The sequence below is a fragment of the Zootoca vivipara genome, chromosome 13 (genome assembly GCF_963506605.1).
Source record: "Zootoca vivipara chromosome 13, rZooViv1.1, whole genome shotgun sequence".
NCBI classification, from domain to species: domain Eukaryota; kingdom Metazoa; phylum Chordata; class Lepidosauria; order Squamata; family Lacertidae; genus Zootoca; species Zootoca vivipara.
In genome coordinates this window covers 17,434,869-17,460,058 of record NC_083288.1, presented here as the reverse complement: position 1 = coordinate 17,460,058, position 25,190 = coordinate 17,434,869, and positions in this window count along the sequence as shown.

Sequence of the window (25,190 nt, the reverse complement as noted above, 5' to 3'; positions counted from 1 at the left end):
GGGGCTGTAGCTCAGCCCTCTCGCGAGAGTGGTGTTCCCGCCTTCGTCATGCCCCGGCCAACCAATAGGGCCGGCCGGGAGCCGGGGCCTCCCCCGGCTTTAAATCTGGACGGAGGCGGGAACGCTGCCTCTCTTCACCTGGCACCGCAAGCGATCGGATCACCCACCCACCCGCCCTCTTGGTTAGGCAGTTAGGCAGGTAGGCCGACGCTGCTATGGAATTAGTCGGTCGCCTCGGTTGGCCGTGGGGCCGGGTAGGATTTTTTCCACTTGGATTAGCCAATCTGGTTTTTTCGCCTACCTCATAGCATTTCGTCACAACTTGGTTTGGTGGTTAGGCATTGGAAATTTGCATAGATAAAGAATGGGGGGGCAGATTACGTCATCCTCTGCCCAAATTGGAGATTTAATCCCGTTAAAGGGGTTCCGGGGGCGGTAGCTTTGTCCTGGGCCTACGGAGGTCAGGGCCTTAGAGCACCCCCCAACGGTGGCCACAGAAGGTGTCTCAGTAGATACATATCACTGGGCTCCTTTCTGGTGGTTAATTTCTCCCAGACTGTAACACACGGGTTACAGTCGGATATAGTCGGTTAGGGTCCAATGCCTAAGCCAATACCGCTCAACATCCTTAACCAATAAAGTTGTGGCCTTTTCACCCACTTAAACTTATTTCTCTGTGTCTTGTGCATTATTTCTGGGGAGGGAGGGCATTGCCACACAACCACATAAGGGGACAGCGGTGTTAGAAACTCAGGTATATACCGTAAGCCAGAAACCAAATTCTACACTCTATCCAACTATTTGACTTTTAGAAGACATCAGAAGGCAACCCTGTTTAGGGAAGATTTTAATGTTGAATGTTTTATCATGTTTTTCATATTCTGTTGGGAGCCACCCAGAGTGGCTGAGGAAACCCAGCCAGATGAGCGGGGTATAAATAATAAATTGTTGTTGTTGTTGTTGTTGTTGTTGTTGTTGTTGTTGTTGTTGTTGTTGTTGTTGTTACTACTACAGTGGTACCTTGGTTTTCAAACAGAATGCATTCCAGCAGTCTGTCCAACTCCCGGAACCGTTCAAAAACCAAAGCGCAGCATCCTGCAGCCAATCGGAAGCTGTGAAAGCCGTGTTGGACCTTCGGCTCCCGAAAATCGTTCGAAAACCAGAACGCTCACTTCCGGGTTTCGATCGTTCAGGATCCGATTTGTTCTGGAGCCGTTCAGCTTCCAAGGTAGGCTGTACTACACACCTTCACTCAGAAACAGGTCCCCACAATCCTAAATATTGTTTACCCAAGTCCAGCTGGATTCAACGGGGCTTATTATCTAGCAGGTGATCTTCCAATGGGAGCTTTCGAGTTCAGTCTTAAACCTGCTTGCCTGAGAGGAAGCTCCATTGAACTCAGTGGGACTTTCTTCTAAGTAGACATTGTATATCCGGCATCCCCAAACTTCGGCCCTCCAGATGTTTTGGACTACAATTCCCATCACCCCTGCCCACTAGTCCTGTTAGCTAGGGATCTTGGGAGTTGTAGACCAAAACATCTGGAGGGCCGCAGTTTGGGGATACCTGTTGTATATAGAGCCACACCTTTCAGGCAGTTCAGCACTTTTTCATCTTCCTACCTTCAGGCAGCAGAAGGTAGGAAGTGATGTGATCCATCACATTAAGGCCAGTACGGCTATACCCCAAGCCCACTAACCACTAGCCCAGACTTCCCTAACCTGGTACCCGCTAAGTGTTTTGGACCACAAACCTCATAATCCCCTGTCATTGGCCATGTGACTAGGGCCATGTGACTTTGGAATCCAAAAATGCTGGAAGCGACCAGCAGGGATTCTTTAGCTGAGATTCCTGCATTGCACGGGGCTGGACTAGATGACCCTTGGGTTCCCTTCCAACTCTACAATTCTATGATTCTAGGACCAAGTTGGGAAAGACTGCCTAGACCTTTTGCCCATCTGCTCTGGTCCTAATATCTTCCCACACACAAGTACTAAATGTTCTGCCATGCACACTGCAGCGGCATACAGGCACTCTGTACAAGACGTCTCTTGCTGAACTTTGCAAGGCTGTTGACAAGCAAAGCACAATACACAGGGAAGCCCTTTGAGATTTGGGGCTTGGATTCTCCACTGTGGGGCCATCCTTGCATCAGGCACTTTTCACCCTAGGGGACCTTCCTTTGTTTCCAGGCTTGACACAATCAAAAGCCAGACAGACATTTCCCCACTTTGGACCTCCACTGGCATACAGGCTGGGTACACATTACAACCTTTCTTCCCCTCAATGAATTCTGGGCACTGTAGTTTCCCCCTCACAATCACAATTCCCAACAGCTCTTAGCAAACTGCTAAACCCAGAATTATTTGAGCAGCGGAAAGTGGCATGGTTTCAAATTGGTTGAGAGACTGCACTGCAGTCTATGATTCTATGCATGAAAGGGTTAAGACCATGCAGTAAAGCTGTCCTGCCAGGCTTAACTCACCTAAGCAGGGACTACAGGTAATCAATTCTATTGTTCTCCCTCCCTGCTCTACCAGAGAAGCTCAATGTGTGAAGAGGTCTAAGTTGGTTGCCCCAAGCTCAGACCACATGGTTCTCACAAGCCATTCTTGAGTTTCTTTACCAACAGTTTAGGAACTTCACCACTTTGCAACTAAGCCAAGTTTTACTGCCTATGCAACTTTTCTGACTGATGTATGGGAAAGCACATGAATCTGACCTTTGAAGAGGTTGTAAGGATTTTTATTTTTATTTTAGCCTACCAAACGTGTGGTCTTTTCCTAAGCTGGGGGAAGAGGGAAATTGTGGGACTCATAAGGACATACATTAATAACCTAACAGCCTATATTTCCACATGTTGCTGCAAATTCTGTGATTTTAAATCTCTACAGGGGTTCTCTCACCCAAGAGTACTTGCCCCAAACCTGGATCTTGGCACCCAGGAATTCTCCTTTCATTCATACATACAGTGCATTTTGGGGGGGGGGTACACAGGGGTACGCATACCCCTAAACGTTTTGTGAATCTTTGCACTTTTGTCCATTGACTGTATTTATTTTTCCCCAATTTGAACTATAAAATTGTGATTTTCTTGAGTCAAAATGAGAGTACCCCTAAACATTTTTAAAGAAAAAAGCACTGCATACACACACACACCTTTGAACCAACACTTTGAAGGTACAGTGGTACCTTGGTTCTCGATCGGCTTAGTTGATGAACAAATCGGCTCCCGAGCGCCGAAAACCTGGAAGTGTTCCGGTTTTCAAACATTTTTCGGAAGCCGAATGTCTTACGCAGCTTCCGCTTGAGTGAAGGAAGCTCCTGCAGCCAATCGGAAGCTGCGCCTTGGTTTTCAAACGGTTGCGGGAGTCGAACGGACTTCCGGAACGGATTAAGTTCGAGAACCAAGGTACCACTGTATAGTGTTTATGCAGCCTAAGCTACAGTCTAGCAAGAAGTGGTTTCTAATGCAGTTATTTTATTGTATTGCACTTTGAAAATTGCCCTTCATCAACAGATATCCCAGGGCAGTTCCGAAGCATTTAAAACAGGCCAGCTAAACACACACAGAGAATTATGGAACCTAATTTGAAAAACGGGTTGTTGTTTTAAAAAAAGATCCAATTACAAGCAAAACATATGAACACTGACAACTGGGGAACACTGGCCTGCAAGCGCTCCAGTTGGAGAACAGCCTTTACCAAAGGTGCCGTGGGCTTTGAAGAAACTCGATCTCAGGACGCAAGGGAGAAACGTGCTAAGAGGAAGGCACTCTTGGCAAATCCACACCGTGATCAACTCCCGCCTGGAAACCAATGTCCCCACTGTGGAAGGCCGTGTGGATCCAGAATTGGCCTCCACAGTCACTTACGGACCCGTGTTTATGGAAGACAATCTTACTCGGCTATGAGTGCTGGCCAAAGAGAGAAGAAAATACCACCGTTTTCAGGCCTCCGTGGCCACAATGCTGACAACCCAGAGTCCCTGCGTGTAGCAAGAAATCCATTTGCCATCAAACTGAACAAACATTATCAGCTCCCAAGTTTACTTAGAACAGCCAGCTTCTGCCATCACAAGCATTTGGCTGGCCTTAAGCATTTGTCCTATGGCTTAAGGCTTGGCCCTCGGCCCACACTGTGCTTTCCACAGGCAGCTTCTCTTTGATGGACTCAGAATCGTGGGTTTTGCTTTGGGCGAGTCTCTGCCCTCAAAGGAATCTAAAGCCTCTCCTGCCTCGTGGGTGAATCCCATAGGTTAAGGTTACCAGACGTCCCAGGGATTTACAACTCAGTCCCCATACAAAATCCATTGAAGTTGAAAAGTGTCCCCGGATTCATTGAAAAAAAATCTGGTAACCTTACCATAGGTCAGGCCATCAGAATGGCAGGTCACCTGGCCAATCCACAGCAGAAGCCACTCTCTTGGCAAGAGGGATGTGGTGCTCAGGTCCCACCTGTCAGCATCCCAGAGGCAACTGGTTGGCCACAGTGAGGAACAGGATGTTAGTCTAGGGCCGCATTTATACCATAGATTTAAGGCATTTTGATACCGCTTTAAACAGCCCTGGCTCCCCCCCCAAAGAATTCTGGGATCTGTAGTTTGTTGAAGGTGCAGAGAGTTGTTAGGAGACTCCTATTCCCCTCACAGAGCTACAATTTCCAGAGCTCCCTGGAAAGAGGCACTGATTGTTAAACCGCTTTGGGTACATCAGTTTGAAGCAGTATATTAATGGTATGGTATGGGGAATCTCTGCCATTCTCAGATGTTGCTGAACTACAACTCCCAACAAGTCCCAGCAAGCAAGGTCAATAGCCAGGGAAGATGGGAATTACAGTTCAGCAACATCTGGAGGGCCACAAGTCCCCAATACCTGCACCAGCCCATCAGCACATGTGTGTGTGTGTGTGTGAAAGGAGCACAGGGACAGGGAATAGCAAGGAAAACAGCATCTGATTTTGCTCTCTGACTCACCAACCTTTCCCCTAGGATGTGAAAAATCACAAGAACACCTGAGCAGGTGCAGAGGGCCTTTCCCTCATGGGTGAGTAGGCGCAACCAATCCCCCACACAGAGAGAACACGTCCCACAGGCAGGCCTGTGAGCTGCCTGCCTGCTCAGGTGGTAGAGCATGAACCTCTTAATCCCAAGGTTGCGGGTTCGAGCCCCGCGTTGGGCAAAAGATTCTTGCATTGAAACGGATGCGACTAGATGACCCTCTGCAATTCTGTGCTTCTAGGAAATCACTGCCCTCTGCCCGCAGGAGTAACTCCCGGAGTGAGGCCTCCAGACGAGACGTTCCCCTGAACGAAGGCTGGCCAACGTCCAGCCCCTCGGACATGCAGTCAAGTGGCAGCGAGGCTCCCCCTCGGCAGTACTGCGTCATGCCGGGCAGCCGGGGCATCATGAGAAAGCATCTCTGAGCAGGGCATGGCTCTCTCGCCACAAGGAACCCTCCAGATCAGGAGGAGGCAGCGCAGGGGATCTCCCCTGGTCAACAGCGCATGGTTTCCAACTGCAGGGATGCTAGGGGGGGACCCAGGCAACCAAGCACCTTTTCAAATTAAACATTGCCTGGTGGCGGGAAAAAGACAGACACAGACTATCCTTTTGGAGGGACGGGGAGGAGGCCCGGTAGGTGAAGGGAACCCATTGGGGGGGTGGAGGGAGGGAAGGAGAGGAGAGTCCAGAGGGAGGGCCAGGTGCGCGCGCGCAGCTCTCCAGGCTTCGCTCGGCCCGGCCTTTTCTTCCCCGCTCCTCCCAACGCCGCTGCCGCCTGGCTCGCCCACCTGCCCGCCTGGATCCCCGCTGCAACGTTACCCGCAGGAGGAGCAGCGATCCGCGCTTCGCTAGCCGCCCTGGCTGCTCCCTTCCTTCGGCGGCGTCCACCGGCTGCGTGCGCGCGCTGCGCTCTGCTCTGTTCTGCTCCCTGGCAGGGCGCGCCTCGCTCATGCGCTTCGCGGCGAGGATGGGACTCGTGGGGAGGGAAGGAGGGAGGGAAGGAAGGAGGGAGAGACAACAACACCCCCCTCCTCTCTCCTTTGCACATGTCCTCCTTCCCCTTTTGTTCGGCGCCGGGAACAGAAAACCCGCCAGGCGCTGCTCTCCTCCGGCCTCCTTCCTCTCTCTTGCGCCCCGGGAGTTCCGGCGGAGAGAGGGAGACCCCCCTCCCCAGACGCAGGCGCGCCTGCTTCTCGCCGGCCAAGGGTCCTGATTCTGCCGTGGGGAGGGGAAAAGGGGGGGCTGCTCTGCTTTCTCCTGCGCACGCTTCCTCGCGAGTCAGTCTCCCTGGACAAGGCGGGATTTGCTCCCGAGTAAACGTGGCCTCGTCGCGGTTTGGTGGCGGATTACAGTAATAACTTTTGCACTGCGGCGCCTTTCCTCTGGCTCCGTGCCCTTCTCGCCCGGGTCCGGATCTCCCGGGACAGGGAATCGGGGTGGGGTGGGTGGCGTATCGGGGGTGCCTGGTGCGCCCGAGAATGAGAGGCCCTCTACCGTCAAGGCCGGGAGGAATCCTCTGCTCAGTTGGGGGATTCCCTCGCCGCGGTTCCTGGAGCGCCAGAGATGGAACAGGGAGGGGGGGACACTCCACCCTCCTTGGCTGGAAGCCCAGGGAAATACATAGGGACGTGGCTCAGTGGCTTTGCATACAGAAAGTCTTAGGTTCAAGGTCCAGCCGCCGTCTCTAAGTAGGGCTGAAAATGTCCCTTCTCTGAAACCCTAAAATGGTGCTGACAGTGTTGGCTGGGGTGTTTGTGCATCAAGTGTAGCCCTTTCCATCTGGTCCCTGAGACTCTTCCCAGGCCGCCACACCCCTCCCTGCCTTCCTTCACACCCTGCGTGTTTTTGCCCTGCTGGAATATGTGCTTGAGATCTAATAATCCCTCTTGGTTTTTCTGAATCGAGGCTAGAGATGGGTGCTTGCAAAACTAGCCAGACTGTAAACTTTACATTCAGTGCCCCACCCACTTTTGCTTCTGGCCCCGCCTCCCACTTGCCTGCGGCCCTCGGACGGTTACCCACAAGAGAATGCGGCCCTCTGACTGAAAAGCATTCCCCGCTCCTCGAGGAAACCAATACTGAGCTAAGTGAACCAAGAACCAGATATGCTACCCAGCAGCCTCCAACATTCCTAAATTACCGAGTTTCTTCTTTTGCCGTTTCTGTGTTTTTATTATGTTGGTTTTAATAATTTTGATGTTTGGTTGGAGTTGTTCGTCTCTGTTGCTTCGTTTGTTTTGCCCTCTGGCACTTTTCTCTTCCGCTGTTTACTGTGGAATGACCCTCCCCCCCTTTCCCCCCCCTCTCCTTTCTTCCACAAATATTAGTACTCGAGCTCTACAGAGAGCCTGTAGGCTCTCAAAAGCTGTGTTGGTAACCACATCAGAAAAAGCAGCGTCAAACACCACTCTGAGTAGCTGCTGGGAGAGGGGTTGCTCTCAGAATTCCCAAGGAGACACAAACCAGCAATTGAATGCAGTCGAAGCAGGAGAGGTGCCGCATCCTCTCTGCATTCTGTTCTGCCTGTATTGTATTGCACCTGTGGCAGGGAAGCCTCTGGCACCAATCGGCTGAGCTGATCCACAGAATGCTCCCAACCAAGCTATTCAGAATGTTTGCAATCCAAATTCTTTGAGGAAAGGGAAGCACGTTAGCTTGACTCGGGTGGAAGCCTAATGGAAGTTGCACAAAGAAGGTAGTCCTGCCGGGTGCAGTTTCTGTTCTTGCTGCAGCGTTGTCACTTGGAAAGGTCTAAGGAAGGCAATGTCAGTGAAGAAGCAGGGAGGCATGCAATAAATTTGACACACTGGCGATGTATGTTAGTTCTTCAAATGCAGAATTCTACTTGCTGTTTTTATCTTTACTTTCGGCCCACAAGGACTCCCGGCAAGTGTATGAAATACTGTAGGCCCTAAAAGACGCGTTTTGACATTCCCAAAATGCCCCGATGTAGGCAAAATTCCTGGAAATGTAAACTTCTACCAGGTGGTACATTCAAGCCAAATATGAGGACTCTTGACTCCTTGCTGCCCATCCTACCTCACTGGGTTGTTGTGATGGTTAAAGGGTATGCCAATTAGAGCTCTCGGGAGAAAGGTCAGGGTATTTTTAAATGTCATCTATAATAGCTGTTAATAATTTTCTAATTTCTGACTGTGTTTTTAGGATAAAGAATGCTTTATATATTTTACCACCATCCTCCTGCTCCCTCCCTGCAGCTCTTCATCAACTGGCCAATGCGCTAAAAATGGCCATAGTCTTGAGCCTGCCCAGCAGCAAATGCCCCGTATACTTTGTGCAATGCTGCTGCTTCTTCCATGCATAAAACTTTCCCTGCTGGTTACATAACCAGTGCTTGCATCTCTCCCCCCCCCCACTCCCTTTCAATGCTAATGAAGTCACATTAAGGAAAGTGGGGTTTTCAATGTGATCTTCCTCCTTCAGATTAGATGGGAGAACAAAGGTTTCTTTCTTTCTTTTTTGCCATTAACGATGTTTATTCTTTGCAAAGGGGGTAGATCAAAAGGGTACACACCAACCCAAATTATAATGTGCATTGTCTGCTCTGTGCAACTTAAATTCTGCTTCCAAGTCGGCAGCTTTTTGTGTTGTCGTTGCTTTTTATATTATTTTTAAAATGCGGAATTAGCCAGAGCATCTTGCTAGTACACTGGGCAGCGTTCTGTCCATTGCATGAGTGAATAACATCTTAGTGTGGTTTAGCTGCCTTCGGAGAATCTTGATTTTGTGGCTGCATAGTTAATTTCTCAGAGATCGCAGAGCACCCAGGAAGACATTAAATTCCAATATTAACAGCATGCTTTGCTCTCGCTTTTTCTTTTTCTTTTTGCAAAGAATGCATCATCCCTGTGATTCAGGGATGCTTTCCATGTTGGGGGGGGGTCCCTTGCTGTTGCAAGAGATTCCCTGCCTCCTTTCTATGCATTATACAGGCTATAATTTACAGTTCTAGGGAGCTGCAGCTAATGGTTTTGGCTAGCAAGGATCAAATCAAAGCCCTCCCCGCAAAAGCTAGCAGCATCCAGCCACTTACCTGCCCCCTGTTTCTAGAAAGGGAAAATAATAGCCTTGTGCTTTCATCACTCAACAGCTTCCTACCCTATGCCAGGTCGCTCTAACTGCTGCAGTTGTTAATGCCAAAGTACCCTATTCATGTAAACGACAGGTAAGCAGCTCTCTCGAGAACAAACATGCAGCCTGAGCTACCAGGTAAAAAAATCCAGCTTATTATCCATGCACAGGAGCAAACTCGGATGAATTTCCTGGCTCTCGTTGAGTCCATAGCTCAGAAATTTCCTTTCCCTTCCCCTCAGCGCACATACTTTTTGTCTCTCTTTCTTTTGAAAATACTTTTTTAAACAAATGCCCCTGTTGTCTTTTTGATAGAATTTCACATCATTTACAGTAGTGCTTCTCAAGTTGTCTGATTCGGTGGGCCATTGATTCCCACCCCTTCCAGTGCGCCAGATTGCTATCATACTTGGTCCCTGAAGCATCCCACACAACCTGGGCTATGGTGGTCACCCAGGAGTGGCAACTGATGGCTCACAGTCCAGCACTGCTGCACAAGCTACCAGTTAGAGTAAGGTAAAAGGTAAAGGACCCCTGGATGGTAAAGTCCAGTCGAAGGCGACTATGGGGTTGCGGCGCTCATCTCACCTCAGGCCAAGATGAGTTGGCGTTTGTCCACAGACAGCTTTCCGGGTCATGTAGCCAGCATGATTAAACTGCTTCTGGTGCGATGGAACACCGTGACGGAAACCAGAGCACACAGAAACACCGTTTACCTTCCCACCGCAGCGGTGCCTATTTATCTACTTGCGCTGGTGTGCTTTTGAACTGCTATAGGTAGGCAGGAGCTGGGACAGAGCAATGGGAGCTTACCCCGTCATGGGAATTTGAACCGGCGACCTTCTGATCGACAAGCCCAAGAGGCTCAGTGGTTTAGACCACAGTGCCACCCACTTAGCACTTATTCTTCACAGTAGGGCTCTGTTCCGATGGCATGAAGTAGTCGCGACAAACCGGTAGATCCCTATCTGCTGCAGCCTTCATCTGCCTTCACAGCTGTTGTAACATAATAATAATAATAATAATAATAATAATAATAATAATTTATTATTTATACCCCGCCCATCTGGCCGGGTTCCCCCAGCCACTCTGGGCGGCTTCCAACAAAATATCAAAATACAGAAATCCATCGGACATTAAAAGCTTCCCTGAACAGGGCTGCCTTGAGATGCCTTCTAAAGGTCTGGTAGTTGTTGTTCTCTTTGACCTCTAGTGGGAGGGCATTCCACAGGGTGGGTGCCACTACCGAGAAGGCCCTCTGCCTGGTTCCCTGTAACTTGGCTTCTCGTAGCGAGGGAACCGCCAGAAGGCCCTCGGCGCTGGACCTCAGAGCTTGTTGCCACCCACCTGTTCTGCCGTTGAGAACTTCTTGGATCATTCTTTGTCTAGCTCCTTCCCTTTGACCTTACCACCTTGGGTGACTCTGCTGGGAGTACGAGATTCCCGACGGCTTCACTCACAAGGGTCATAGGAACATGCAAGCCCACTCACCACGACAAGGTGATGATCCAGCGAGTATTGTCAGTGTAGACAATACTGAGCTAGATTGATCGATGCTCTGACTTTCTATAAGGCAGCTTACTGTGTTTCACATTTCCTGGTACCTGCTGACCAGCGCAGGCAATTGTACCAGGCAGGAGATGACTGAGAGAAGGGGCAGTTCTAGGCTTCATAGGAGAGGCTGGCCCCTTTAAGACTTCCCACTTTTTCAGAAAGGGAAGAGGACCCTGGGAAGGGGTAGCCTGGCTCTGGTGCAGCTTTTACAAAGCAAAAGAAAGGAGCACCAAACTTGTGGAAGCAAAAGTCCGATTAGACTGAGCTACTGATGATCCTGCGAGGAGCTGTCCGCGGTACTGCAGCACCCAGAGTGGGAAGAGACCAGAGCATCCCGAAAGGAGTGATTCGGCAGAACCCTGGACAGGAACACTTCACCCAGCCAAAGGTTTCTTTGCAGGCCCCATTTGTAAATACTACTGCCCTGGCTATTCTCATGTAATAGTAATAGTGCCTTCCATAGGGTCGCCCTTGGAAACCACTCAGAAACTTCAAAATAGGCACAGCATTCCATTGCCTCCCTCTGAACAGGGCTAAGCTGGCAAGAGACGCGGGTGGCACTGTGGGTTAAACCACAGAGCCTAGGGCTTGCCGATCAGTAGGTTGGCGGTTTGAATCCCCGTCCCATTGCTCAGTCCCAGCTCCTGCCAACCTAGCAGTTCGAAAGCATGTCAAAGTGCAAGTAGATAAATAGGTACCGCTCTGGCGGGAAGGTAAACGGTGTTTCCGTGCGCTGCTCTGGTTTGCCAGAAGCGGCTTTGTCATGCTGGCCACATGACCTGGAAGCTGTACGTCGGCTCCCTCGGCCAGTAAAGCGAGATGAGCGCCACAACCCCAGAGTCGTCCGCGACTGGACCTAATGGTCAGGGGTCCCTTTACCTTTAAGCTGGCAAGGACGTATTGCACCAGTGCTGAAATGTCTGCATCAGTTACCAGTTGGTTTCCAAAGTGCTGATTTTGGACTATAAGGCCCCAATGAGTCCTGGGCCCTGCCTATCTCAGGAAATGCCATCTGCTAGATAAGCCCTCCTGTATTGATTGACACTGCTCTGCTCCAGGCCCCGTTGTTCTGGGAACTGTTGCAATTATTTCCAATCTACAGTAGGGGCTTCTTGGTTGTGGCTCCACAGCTGCAGAATTACACTCTCCTGAGGGGTGCATCTATGTTCTTGGTTTGGATTCCAAGACAAGTGAAAACCTTTTTTTTTCCCACCAGACATTCAGCATATAATTGGAAGTATGTGTTTTGCTTCATATGTATGTAGAATGTTTTTATATGTATCAAATTATTATTTGCTCTATTTTGCATAAGCTGCATAGCAATTTGCATTAAAGTGAAACTGAAATGTGGTCAAAACCTAACTGTGCGTTGTTGTTTCTTACTTGAGATGATGTCAGGGACTGGACTGAGGGGGACGAGACTGAGGCGGAATGGTGGAGACCGCCCCCCCTCCTCCTCCTGAACCTTCCAGAGAAGAGGAAGTCAGTATTGAATTGCAGCAGTGGTTTGAGGAAGGTCACAGCTCAGAGACAGGTGAACAGAAGAGTTGGGAGGTGTTGGGAGAAGAGAAGGGGGAGACAGAGACAGAGCAGCCAGCTCACGTTATTACTGGGGAGAGCATTTCTGACCCCCCTTCTCCCAGAACCCGGCGTGCGTTGAAAGTGGAAGAGCGAAGGACTCAAAGACAATTAGCCCCTGGCGGCCACCATAAGGGGAAGTGCTGTTGCTAGGAAGGGAGGGGAAAGGAACTCTGTTGGAGCAATGCCAGGAACCTAAGAGGCAGCGTCAGAGCAGAGGCCTCTGGCTGTGAATATTGAATAAAGACTCTGTAAGAACTTCCTTGGCTGTCTGCCGTGGGAGGGGAGAGAATCAGAATTCACTGAAACCTGACAGGTGATGTCTTCCCTGATTGGAGGAGGAAAAGGTGTGTCTAGCCAATGGGGGCCTCCAGAAACAGCGTGCCCAGCCAATGGGTCTCCTGGACCAGAAGCCTTGTTGGGTTCAGTACCACAACAGAATGAAGGGTGGAAGAGGCTGCCTTTCTAAAGAACCCTTCTGTTTAAAGAAGCTTCTGTTTAAATAGAGGAAGAGCAGAATTTTCTTGCTCCGGTGAGCAGGCCTAAAACCAGTGGCTTTAGGGAAGCAGGTTTTGGCAATGCATCAGGAGAAACTCAACTCTGCTAACCCTCTTGAGATCAGAGGTGACCATTGTTCTCCATTTGTCTTCCACTCCTTTTCCCAGTACCCCTGCTTTTCTCTCTCTCCCCGCCCGCCCCCCCAATTGTCATGGTTCTTATTTAGATGGACAGCACGTTCACCAGGAAAGACGGGAAACATTTCTTTTTATTTGTCAGCTCGGTGCTTGACAAATGACAATTCGAAGATAAAGGGAGCAGAGTCCTGCCAAATCCCGACCGCAAGTTTCCCTTGCCACATGTTAATAGCTGGCTCCTAAACCAAAACCTCATTTCTTTGCCCAGGGTTTGCTTACGATACACAATCAAAAGGATGCTGGCTTGGTTGTCGCTTAACTTGCATGCCAGAGATAACAGCCAAGCGACCAATGGCAGGAAAGGAGGCAGAATAGTTCTGGAGCCAAGCGGAGGATTAAAAAGCTGGATTTCCCCCACTGGGAAAGATACCCATGTGGGTGCAGCTTAGAGAGGGAAGGCTGATCCCAGAAGGATGGGAAATCGCCCCTGCTCAGCGGAGTCTGCTTGCAGCCTTGCACTTTGGGCTCGCTTCTTCTCCCCAGACACCCTCCATATGCAAAACGGATCGAAGGCAGCCAAATTGTGCGCCAAAGCCTATGCATATGTGGCACATCACCAGAGCCAGCTTCGGTGTGTAAGGAGGACCAGCTGGTGCCTGCCTTCTGACGGTGGCAACAAGAGACGGCAAACGGCAACGAAAGGTGGCAAACGGCAATAGTGCTTTGGTGAAGGGATGGTCCATTGTTCAGTATCTTTGTGTCCAAGAGCAAGCCAGCAGTAAATCACACTGCTCAAAGTTGGAGTTAACTCTTTATGAGCAAAACCACAATCGACTGAGTGTCAGGCCTAATGAGGATAGCAACTCCTCTCCGGTAGGTCCTACCCTATGCATCAGTTGCCAAGACTGAAAGTCCTCACCTCCTCCCAGCCATCAAGGTCCCCTCCTCTCCAGGGCTTTCCCCCAGTAACTGGAGACTGTGTCTGCAAGCAGTCAACCTCTCATCCACCCTTTTCATGCTTCTTCTTCTTTTGTGAGACAACGCAGGGAAGGGAGATTTCAGTGGTGGCTTCTGGTCCCTTGCTGGGAGCTACCATTTTACCTTCCCACAATGCCTCAGTGGAACAAGGCCAGGAACCAGCATTTTCTGATTTTATAGTTTAAAGCAACTATTATTTGCATTGCACTGTGTTTCTTGTACACTGCTTACCGTAGAGAAGATTGTAATTTATCTGTACTGTATATAAATTGTCTATTGGGACACAGGTGGTGCTGTGGTCTAGTCACTGAGCCTCTTGGGCTTGCCGATCGGAAGGTCGGCGGTTCAAATCCTCACAACGGGGTGAGCTCTGTCCCTGCTCCTGCCAACCTAGCAGTTCGGAAGCACGTCAAAGTGCAAGTAGATAAATAGGTACCGCTCCAGCAGGAAGGTAAACAGCATTTCCATGTGCTGCTCTCGTTCTGCCAGAAACGGCTTAGTCATGCTGACCACATGACCTAGAAAAACTGTCTGCGGACAAATGTCGGCTCCCTCGGCCAGTTAAGCGAAATGAGCGCTGCAACCCCAGAGTCGTTCACGACTGGACTTAACTGTCAGGGGTCCTTTACCTTTACCTTTAAAATTGTCTAAATAATAAATACCTTATTTTTCCGTGTATAAGATGACCCCTATTTTTTTATCCCAAAATTAAGAAATTAAGTTGTTTAGCTTTTGGGGTGTGTGGGGGGGAGGTCACTTCCGCCAATCGCTCACCCACCTACCCGCCACTGCTGATTGCTTGCCACAGCCACCAATTGTCTGCCTGCTCACTGCCACCAACAGCCCACCTGCCCACTTGCCACAGCTGCCAATTGCCTGCCCAATTGCAGCAGCCGCAGCCAATCGCCAGCAAGCCTTGCCGCAGCCACCAATCAACCGCCCAATTGCCGCTGCCAATCTCCTGCTTGCTGCTGCCATTAAGCGCACATCTCCCCCACTGCATTCGCTATCCGTGTACAAGACGACACCCAATTTTTGCCTAATTTTTTAAAGCAAAAAAACATCGTCTTATACACGGGAAAATGCGGTAACTATGCTGCTCTGCTTCCCACCACATTTCCACGGTCAATCCTTGCCACTGGTTTTAACCTTCAAAGCCCTATGTGGCTTGCTTGGAGCCTGCAAAGCTATCAAGAAAGAGAAGCAGGAATAGATGGTTTTTTAAAGCCTGTTTCAAAAAAACAGATCAAAGAGGCCAATCAAACTGCAGTAGTTTAATTTCATAGAAGTGGAGGCATTGCTGAAAAGCCACTCCTCCTCTCATGCCCACAAGCCTAATTGACCTTATGGGTGAGAATAGGAGGGACTTCAAAGCTGATCTCAACACACAGGCTAAGTGCTGTTCCACTTATATTGCCTCTCTGTTTATATCCTGTTTTGGTTTCTTCATTATTATCCATGCCTTTTAAACATTTATTACCCTTACAATCAAATTACACCAAGTTCGAAAATCAGCAACAGGGATACAATACACACAATAAACAAGTAAGGGGGGGGGGCGGACCTCTCCAATGAGGAATAGATTCTGGTCAAAGATTTGTCTTGAGATTTACCATTCCAAAACACTGCAAATAAGAGCCATCTTTCAAGAAACCTGCTTGTCTGCTGTATGGCTGTTCTAGAATAGGCTAATTTTGATTGTGCGATGGGTCTAAACCACTGAGCCTCTTGGGCTTGCCAATCAGAAGGTCGGCAGTTCGAATCCTTGCAGTGAAGTGAGCTCCCATCGCTCTGTCCCAGCTCCTGCCAACCTAGCACTTTGAAAACACGCCAGTGCAAGTAGATAAAGAGGTACCACTGCGGCGGGAAGGTAAACGGCAATTCCGTGCGCTCTGGTTTCCGTCGTGCTGTTCCTTTGCGCCAGAAGTGGTTTAGTCATGCTGGCGACATGCCCCGGAAATCTGTCTGTGGACAAACGCCGGCTCTCTTGGCCTGAAAGCGAGATGAGCGCCGCAACCCCATAGTCGCCTTTGACTGGACATAACTGCCCAGGGGTCTTTTACCTTTTACCTGTGACTGACAGAGTAAATGAATGAATAAACAGTAGTCAGAAAGACCACAGTACAGCTCACTCTTCCTTGCTCATTTTTAAGGATAATTACTGGTTTTAATGAGGTGTTCTTGCTCCTCTGAGCTGTGAGCTCCCTAATATCCACAACCACCAGGGTCACTTTGAACAGCATGGTTCCCTGCACAACAGCTATGGGATAATATGTTTGCTATGGTGCGATGTGGCTTTTCCTGCATGTAGGTGTCCATAGGAAATTATCTTGTGTGAACCCTTCACCTCTCTGCTAAGAGGTTGGCGTTTTCCACAAATTTCTTCTCATAATCGTTGAATTTTCCCCAATCTTTATCGACTTTGTATTCAGATATCCCTTTAGTTTCTCCTGTTTTCCTTGCCATATTTTGATATCCTATTAATTTGATTTGCCAATCCTCTATCTTTGGTATTTGTGCACTCTTCCATTTCTTTGCTATGAGAGGTCTGGCAGATGCAGCTGCATACATAATTAAACACTTATCCCCTTCCCTAATCTCCTCACTTAATATTCCTAACAAAAACAATTCTGGATTTTTTTTAAAAAAAAGAATATTTCAATATTCTCTTTAACTCTATATAGATGTTTTCCCAATATTTCTTAATTTACAAGTCCACCAGTAGTATAAACCAGGCATCCCCAACCTTTGGCCCTCCAGATGTTTTGGACTACAGTTCCCCACCATCCCTGACCTCTGGTCCTGTTAGCTAGGGATCATGGGAGTTGTAGGCCAAAACATCTGGAGGGACGCAGGTTGGGGATGCCTGGTATAAACAATCAAAATATCCAAAAAGGCATACAAAAATTCTTCTGAGAAATCAATGTCGAAATAGAGAATAGGCTGGAAGTCACACAGCGGGGTGGGGGGGGTGTAGGGTGAAGGGTGAGAGGGAATTGTTTATTTTGATTTGTGTGGTAGTGTTTTTTTCTTTGTATTTTGTTGTATTATTATTTGTATTATTATTATTATTATTTGTATATTTATTTATTTATTTATTTATTTATTATGTTTTGGAATTATATTTCTTTATTTCTTTTTTCTGTTGTATTATGAAAATTCAAAATAAAAATATTTTTAAAAAAATTAAAATAAAATAAAAAGGAAATTATCTTGTGTGAAGGTGGTCCAAAATCCCAAGCAAATCCAGCAACACCAGGAACTGGGAGACATGAAGAAGCAACAGTGCAACAGCCAAGCTAGCCTACTCAGAAGTAAGTCCTACAGAATTCAAGAAGGGTTAGGACTGCGGCCCAAGTTCTAACCAATCATGTCCTTAAACAATCAGCACTGGCATTTGTGGGGATTTAAAGCATTCCAGCTTTTAGATTACCAATATACAGTACTGTATATGAAATCAGTTTTCACGGTTGATGTCAGCATATTTTATTCTCCCGTTGCTGGATGTGTGATTGTTAACATCAGATGTCTGTGTTTACATTCCATGCTTGGAAAGTGTGAGAACGGAAGCCATTTCTATCTCTTCCGCTGTATTGTACTACCGTATTGTACTCTCTCTCTCTCTCTCTCTCTCTCTCTCTCTCTCTCTCTCTCTCTCTCTCTCTCTTGGAGAAGATGTGAGAGGATGCCATGATTGTTTTGTCCTGTAATATATTGCTTAATAAAAATTACTTAGAATGCCACACCTCAGAGCCACAGCGTTCCTGCTTTACTCTGCTGTTTGAGTGTGCATATAGCTTTGGATTTCATTTAACAAAATTTACATGCCACTTGATCGTAGTCAAACCTCTAAGCAGTTTAAAGTTATCATGAAGGCTTGGGTGATATTTTGGGTGGGAATTTTAAATGGAGTGTTTGCCATTTATTTCTGGTTTGGGGGCCCACATGAGCCCCCAAACTTCAGGAAACTTCTGTGCAAGGAAATTGGGACGTTTGGTGCCAATCAGGTTGACTTGTATTAATTGTGCTGCATTTGAAGAAACTGCTGGGCGTATTCAGGAAACACGAGGTTGAGTTACAAGAGCTTGAGTTTCAGACCAGATATTATTATTATTATTATTATTATTATTACTAGTGTATTTCAGCCCGTTCAATAACGGGCTCTAGAACATCCTGGGGTTCGGAGAAGCGCTTGCGCAGCGCTTCTCCGAACCCTGGGACCTGTCATTGCTGTCGGCGGCAAGGGGACAGGAACGGAGGAGGAGAAAGCGCTGCTTTCTCCTCCTCCGTTCCTCTCCCGCAGCCGCCGACAGCAAGGACACCTCCCAGGGTTCGGAGAAGCGCTTGCACAGCGCTTCTCCGAACCCTGGGACCTGTCATTGTTGTCGGCGGCAGGGGGACAGGAACGGAGGAGGAGAAAGCGCTGCTTTCTCCTCCTCCGTTCCTCTCCCGCAGCCGCCGACAGGAAGCAGAACTCCCAGGGTTCGGAGAAGCGCTTGCGCAGCGCTTCTTCGAACCCTGGGACCTGTCCTTGCTGTCAGCGGCAGGGGGACAGGAACGAAGGAGGAGAAAGCGCTGCTTTCTCCTCCTCCGTTCCTCTCCTGCAGCCACCGACAGGAAGCAGACATCCCAGAGTTCGGAGAAGCGCTTGCACAGCGCTTCTCTGAACCCTGGGACCTGTCCTTGCTATCGGCGGCAGGGGGACAGGAACGAAGGAGGAGAAAGCGCTGCTTTCTCCTCCTCCGTTCCTCTCCCGCAGCCGCCGACAGGAAGCAGACATCCCATGGTTCGGAGAAGCGCTTGCGCAGCGCTTCTCCGAACCCTGGGACCCGTCCTTGCTGTCGGCGGCAGGGGGACAGGAACGGAGGAGGAGAAAGCGGCGCTTTCTCCTCCTTCCTTCCTCTCCCCCAGCCGCCGACAGGAAGGACGCGCGCACTCTCCCCCCCCCGCCTCCTCCAACCGCCGCTCCTCACGGCCAGGGAGGGTTGTGAGGAGGCCTTCGCCGGCCTCCACCCCGGCGGGAGCGGCGGTTGGAGGAGGCAGAGTGGGGGGAGAGTGCGCGCGCGCAGTCTCTGCTGTCCAATCCCTGTATCCCTGGGGCACATGCGCAGTGACCCAGGGACACACGGGACATCTGGACGCAGGGACAACATGGACATTATTATATAGGATTATTATTATTATTATTATTGCAATCTCCCCCAAACAAAGTGGTTTTCATTATTATGTCCAGACAGACTTGCACTATAATAAAATGCAAAAATAAAATATTAAAACTGGAGGAAGAAAAAACAACAACAACAGCCACCGGAATGAAAATCATAACCTTGAACCATTTTGGAAGAACTATTCTCTTGAGTGGCCAGTGATGAAAAAAACCTAAGAATGATCCCCTGTACATATCTGCAGCTGTTCAGCATTTGATTTCTTTCAGTTTATTATTTCAGGACATGATGTTCAGCTCTATACGACGTGCTCTCGGTTTATTTCTTTCCAATTCTCATCATCAGAGAATTGATCTAGGCTAGGAAGCCTTAATTTCCCTTCTTCCTTCCTCTTTAAGCAGATACATTGGCGTCCCGCTGAATTGCATTGAACAGTGACTCACAATTTAAACCATGTTCCTTTCCAGCACAGAGAAAGTCAAGTCTTAATTTAATGGGTCCACCCCTCCAATCAAGTAAATTAATAAAAAATACTTAACTATTTAACGTGTCAACATGAATAGAAGTTATTAACATTGCAGTTGTTGTATAAGGGATTATGATGATGATCGGAATGTAATTGAAATCAATAAGATTTTGGAACGCAGAAATAAAGACAACTGTCAAACCATCAATTCCAGCATGCGGGGGGCACTTTATCTAAATTACATAATTCAGTATTTGAACGATTGGTATTAATAATTGTATTATAAATTGGTATTGTTATAAAGGGGCTATTATTGGATTGTAATTGAAAACTAATAAAGATTATTATAATATATATATACAGTGGTACCTTGGTTCTCAAACTTAATCTGTTCTGGAAGTCCGTTCCAAAACCAAAGCGTTCCAAAACCAGGGTGCACTTTCCCATAGAAAGTAATGCAAAACGATTAATCCGTTCCCGACTTTTAAAAGCAACCCCTAAAACAGCAAGTTAACATGAATTTCACTATCTAACTAGACCAGGCATAGGCAACCTTGGCTTTCCAGATGTTTTGGAACTACAACTCCCATGATCCCTGACCACTGGCCCTGTTAGCTAGGGATCATGGGAGTTGTAGTTCCAAAACATCTGGAGAGCCAAGGTTGCCTATGCCTGAACTAGACCATTGATCCATCAAATGAAAGCAATAATCAATGTACTGTACTATAAAATAAATAAGACAGTATTGTAGGTGATAAAAATTAAAAGTAATTTTTTCCTCTTACCTGCATTGATGATAGTTTGGATGTGGCTTTTATCCATTTCCGCAGTCACACAATCAATCAATCAATCAGTAGCTGAAATGGGTTCCGAAGTGTTCGAAAACCAAGGCACAGCTTCTGATTGGTGCAGGAGCCCTGGAAACAATAGCCAACAACCGCATTGGATGTTCAGCTTCCGAAAAACATCCGAAAACCGGAAAACTTACTTCCAGGTTTTGGGCATTTGAGAACCAAGGCATTTGGGAACCAAGGTACCACTGTACTTAATTGAGGTTCTGCCCCCTCTAACATAAAGGCTGCCCAAACCAACATAAATCCTGGCTAAACCCATGGGTCCTCTTCTCAATGTTAAGTCTCAGGCCTGGAATATGCAAAATAATAAGAGTGCTCTGGAGTTGGGGGGGGGGGAGAGCCATTCTCTTGTTCCTGAGCAAATGCAAAAAAAAAAAAAAAACTCCACACACTGATGGGATGAAGGCATTGCTTTTCAGACAGAAGCAAGCTTGAGGCCCCTCGCTTTTGCTTTCCTTGATTTCGATCCAGAAAACTCTGGTGCAAATCAGGACTAGATGCTCAAAGGGGCAGATAAGAACAGGTGTTGACGGGAAGCAAAAAACGCTCCCTGTGAGCTAAAATGGAAAGGTGGCAGAGGGCAGATGAAGAGTGGAGGCAGGAATGAGCTTTGCAGCCTTGTCACCTGTATCCAAGCTGTTCTTCTGATTAGGAAATTGACAGATGTTGGCGCCAAGTAATTGAGCGTGCGGAAGAGCACAAAGGATACCGTAGGTGGAAGCCACAGTGCAACTCGGCTCTAATGAGATGTGCATCTCCTTTGTCCAACTTCTCCCCCACACCTCTGGCTCCAGAAAGTGCTCTGGTTTGAATTGAGCACTCCACAAAAAGGGACGTGAGTCCCAAAATGGCAAGGCACTTTTCAGAGAGCTTGACAGCAGAAAGCCTCCGGTTCTCAGCATGTTCGGTTCCTTACAATTCATCCGATCCTATATCGCTGTTATAGCGTTCCCTCTAGAGAGGAACAAGCTTGATTTGCAAAGAAATTAGATTGAAAACAAGTCGCTGGGAATCCTAGCCGATTCCACACTCCAGGGACCTCTCTGGCTGGCAATCAGGAACAGTATTTTGGGGGAGGTGAGTGTGGGGTTTAACAGGGGGGGGGAGTATTGAATATTAATTAAGATCTGGTTTTACAGTTTTAGGCTGAGGAAAAAGGAGGGGCTGTGTTTCCTGCCCTCCCAACATATGGCAAGAGAAATAACTAGAGTCACAGCAAAAGACAGTGTCAGAATAATAACTCGATTCTGAGCAAGATTGTTTCATGGGCTTGGTTGCTGTAAGTTCTCTTTCGACCCATATATTGCACACTTATGTCACAGAGGAATGAAAATGGGACAGTATGCCCAGACAGACACAGCAGGGGTGCGTGCACCTATTATTCAGGTAGCCATAACATTGATGAGCCACTCTTCTGTTTACAACACTCAAAGCAATTTACATCCACTGAATCACAGCGAATGAGAGGAAGCAGAGCAGGTACCTAACATTTGTCTCCCACAGTAATTCGCGCTACCGGTTCCCTCTCCTACCTCCTTGATGAAGTCCAGACTTTGGCCTTTAGTGTGTGTTGGGGGGAACAACCAGTTACCGGGAAAATGTGGGGTCACCAACTTGCAGAATCAGACAGAAAGAAGATCATAGAATCATAGAATCATAGAATCATAGAGTTGGAAGAGACCACAAGGGCCATCCAGTCCAACCCCCTGCCAAGCAGGAAACACCATCAAAGCATTCCTGACAGATGGCTGTCAAGCCTCTGCTTAAAGACCTCCAAAGAAGGAGACTCCACCACACTCCTTGGCAGCAAATTCCACTGCCGAACAGCTCTTACTGTCAGGAAGTTCTTCCTAATGTTTAGGTGGAATTTTCTTTCTTGTAGTTTGAATCCGTTGCTCCGTGTCCGCTTCTCTGGAGCAGCAGAAAACAACCGTTCTCCCTCCTCTATATGACATCCTTTTATATATTTGAACATGGTTATCATATCACCCCTTAACCTTCTCTTCTCCAGGCTAAACATACCCAGCTCCCTAAGCCGTTCCTCATAAGGCATCGTTTCCAGGCCTTTGACCATTTTGGTTGCCCTCTTCTGGACACGTTCCAGCTTATCAGTATCCTTCTTGAACTGTGGTGCCCAGAACTGGACACAATACTCCAGGTGAGGTCTGACCAGAGCAGAATACAGTGGTACTATTACTTCCCTTGATCTAGATGCTATACTCCTATTGATGCAGCCCAGAATTGCATTGGCTTTTTTAGCTGCTGCATCACACTGCTGACTCATGTCAAGTTTGTGGTTAAGATGCTTAACCCCTCCCACCCTTGCGGATTCTCCCACGCAAATGCTTAACCCCTCCCTCCCACCCACGCCGATCCTCCGCCCTGCAAATGCCCTTTCGATTTCTTCCTTCGAGACAGGTTCCTAAAGTGGCTGGGGACTGGGAATGACATTGGAAGGGGCATTTGCAAAAGAGAACTGGAGAGCCTGGGTGCTAACCACACCTGCTCGCCTGTGAGTTCTCCCCAGGAAATGGCCCTTCCATGTTCAGCTTATCTGTGTGAACAAAATAAAAAAAAAAATCCTTCCAGCAGCACCTTAGAGACCAAGTAAGTTTGTCATTGGTATGAGCTTTCGTGTGCATGCGCACTTCTTCAGATACACTGAAACAGAGGTCAGTGTACCTGTAGCTTAGCTGTGTGAGTTTGGGAACATGCATTTGCAGAGATAGAATAGGCCCTATGGCACAAGGCCAGGTTATGCCTGCATTGCATGCAACACCTAAGCTCACTCTTATGAGCCAAAATGGAAGAGCTACAGAATCCAGTGCATTTATTTATTAAAACAGAACAGTGCAACAAAGAGACTAACAATTAACTTATAAAAATAGCACTCTGGAGCCATCTCCAAAAGCTAGAAAAGGGAGGTGTAAACTTGCAATAAACAATGGACTTACACACCATTTCCCCGCCCCCCCCCCCAAGCAAGACTTCATAAAGATCAGCTGGTTAATGCTCTATGTTGGCATGCTTTAAAGTAGGGAAGTGAGCTATCAATATGATAAATTATTTTTCCCCCCCCAATCTTTATAGAAAGATGTACCAGAGTTCAAAGCCTCTTTGAAAACCCTGCTTTCATGTGTTTTATTTGCAAAAGAAAGCGCTTCTTCCCAGAGTGCTAACTTGTGGAATTCATTGCCTCAGGATGTGACGACAGCCAGCAGCTTAAGAGTGGTTTTAAAGGAGATTCGAGGAACTGGTGGAAGAGAAGTCTATTCCCCCGTCACTTCTGGGCATGCTGGCTAAATAGAACCTGCATGTTCCGAAGCAGAATGCTGCAAAATGCAAGTGGCTGGGGGGCAAATGGTGTGTGTGAGAGAGAGCTGCCAGTGTTTTCCCATGTTTGTGGGCTTCCAGAACACCTTTGGGAACAGAATGCCAGGTTTCTTTGTGTATTTTTTTTTAGAGTGCTGTATATCCAGCCCTGAGTCTTCCCACTCAAGGTGATGCACATTCCTAATGGTAAGAGCAGTTTGACAGCAGAACTGCCTGCCACAGGAGGCGGGAGGCTCTCCTTTGCTGTTTTAAACAGAGGCAAGATGGGTGTCTGTCAACAAGGACCAGTTGTAACTACGCATCCTGCATGGATGCAGACCCTGCATTGAGCAAAGGGGCTGAGGAGGAGACCTGCAAAGTCCTGCTCCAGCTCTACATACCTGTACCTGAGGCTCCCGGGTGGCCCTTGCTCCCGTTAGGAAGCAGACCCCGACTCGCTTTGCTTCAACACAGCGGTTATCCCGGATGCCCTCGGGCAAGAGACCTTCCACTAGATCCAGAACTAGTGCTGTTCTCCCACTCTGCTCATGCTCAGAGGCACTCCCTCGCGAGGCTGAGACCCTTGGGTCTCCCATTCAAGCCTAGACATCTATATCCTCCGGCACGACCCCCACCACCTCCTATCAATCTTTCCTTCTTTTGGGGGAAGCCCCTTTTTGGGGGGGGGGAAATCTGGAGGAGATGGGAGGAGCCGCGGGTCCCGCCCCCTCTCTCACCTCACCAGCCCAGGCGTCAGTCTCCGCTGCTCTGCGTCTGCGGGGAGGGGAGGGAAGAGAGAGACCTCAATCCGAATTAATTCCTTCCAACTCCCCTCGACCCCTTTCTTACGCGGGACTTGAGCCACTCCCCCCTGGAAGCGCCCGCCTCCCGCGCTCAGCCGGCAGCTCCTTGCAGCAGCAGCTGCCGGCACCGTCCGAAGGGGCTCCTTTCCCCAGCTCGGGGGGCGCGGGGAGTCGCCGCAAAGACCGGGACGCGGGCAGGCAGACGCGGGAGATGCTCGTTGCGCGCAGGAGCCTCCGGCAGAGGCGCGCGGAGAGGAATGTTGCAGGTGTTCCGGCGGCCGCCAGGCGGCGTCGCGGCGACACCCTCCCCGCCCGCTCCGCTTTCCTGCACGTTTAGCAAAAACCTGGGACTTCTCCGAGCAGCCGCCTCCGAGCTGCTAGCCCGCCTGCTCGCCCTCGCCGCCGCCGCCGCAACAGCAGCCCAGTTTCTGGATGCGCTGGAGAATTAAGGACCTCCGCAGAGGTTTAAGTTTCCTGATCCCAGGGGAAGGAGCTTGGAGAGAAGAAAGGGAAAAGGCGGGGGTGGCAGAGAGAGAGAGAGAGAGAGAGAGAGAGAGAGAGAGAGAGAGAGAGAGAGAGAGAGAGAGAGAGAGAGAGAGAGAGAGACTCTGCAAAGCCTCTTCTCCTCCTTCCCTTTTCTCCATCCCTCCGGATCGCCGCTGCCCAGGCAGCTCAAGCCCGCGGGATCCAAGAAGACAGCCTACCGCGCTTGCCCACCCACCCCTGAAAAAAGGAGGCACCGCTCCCAACGC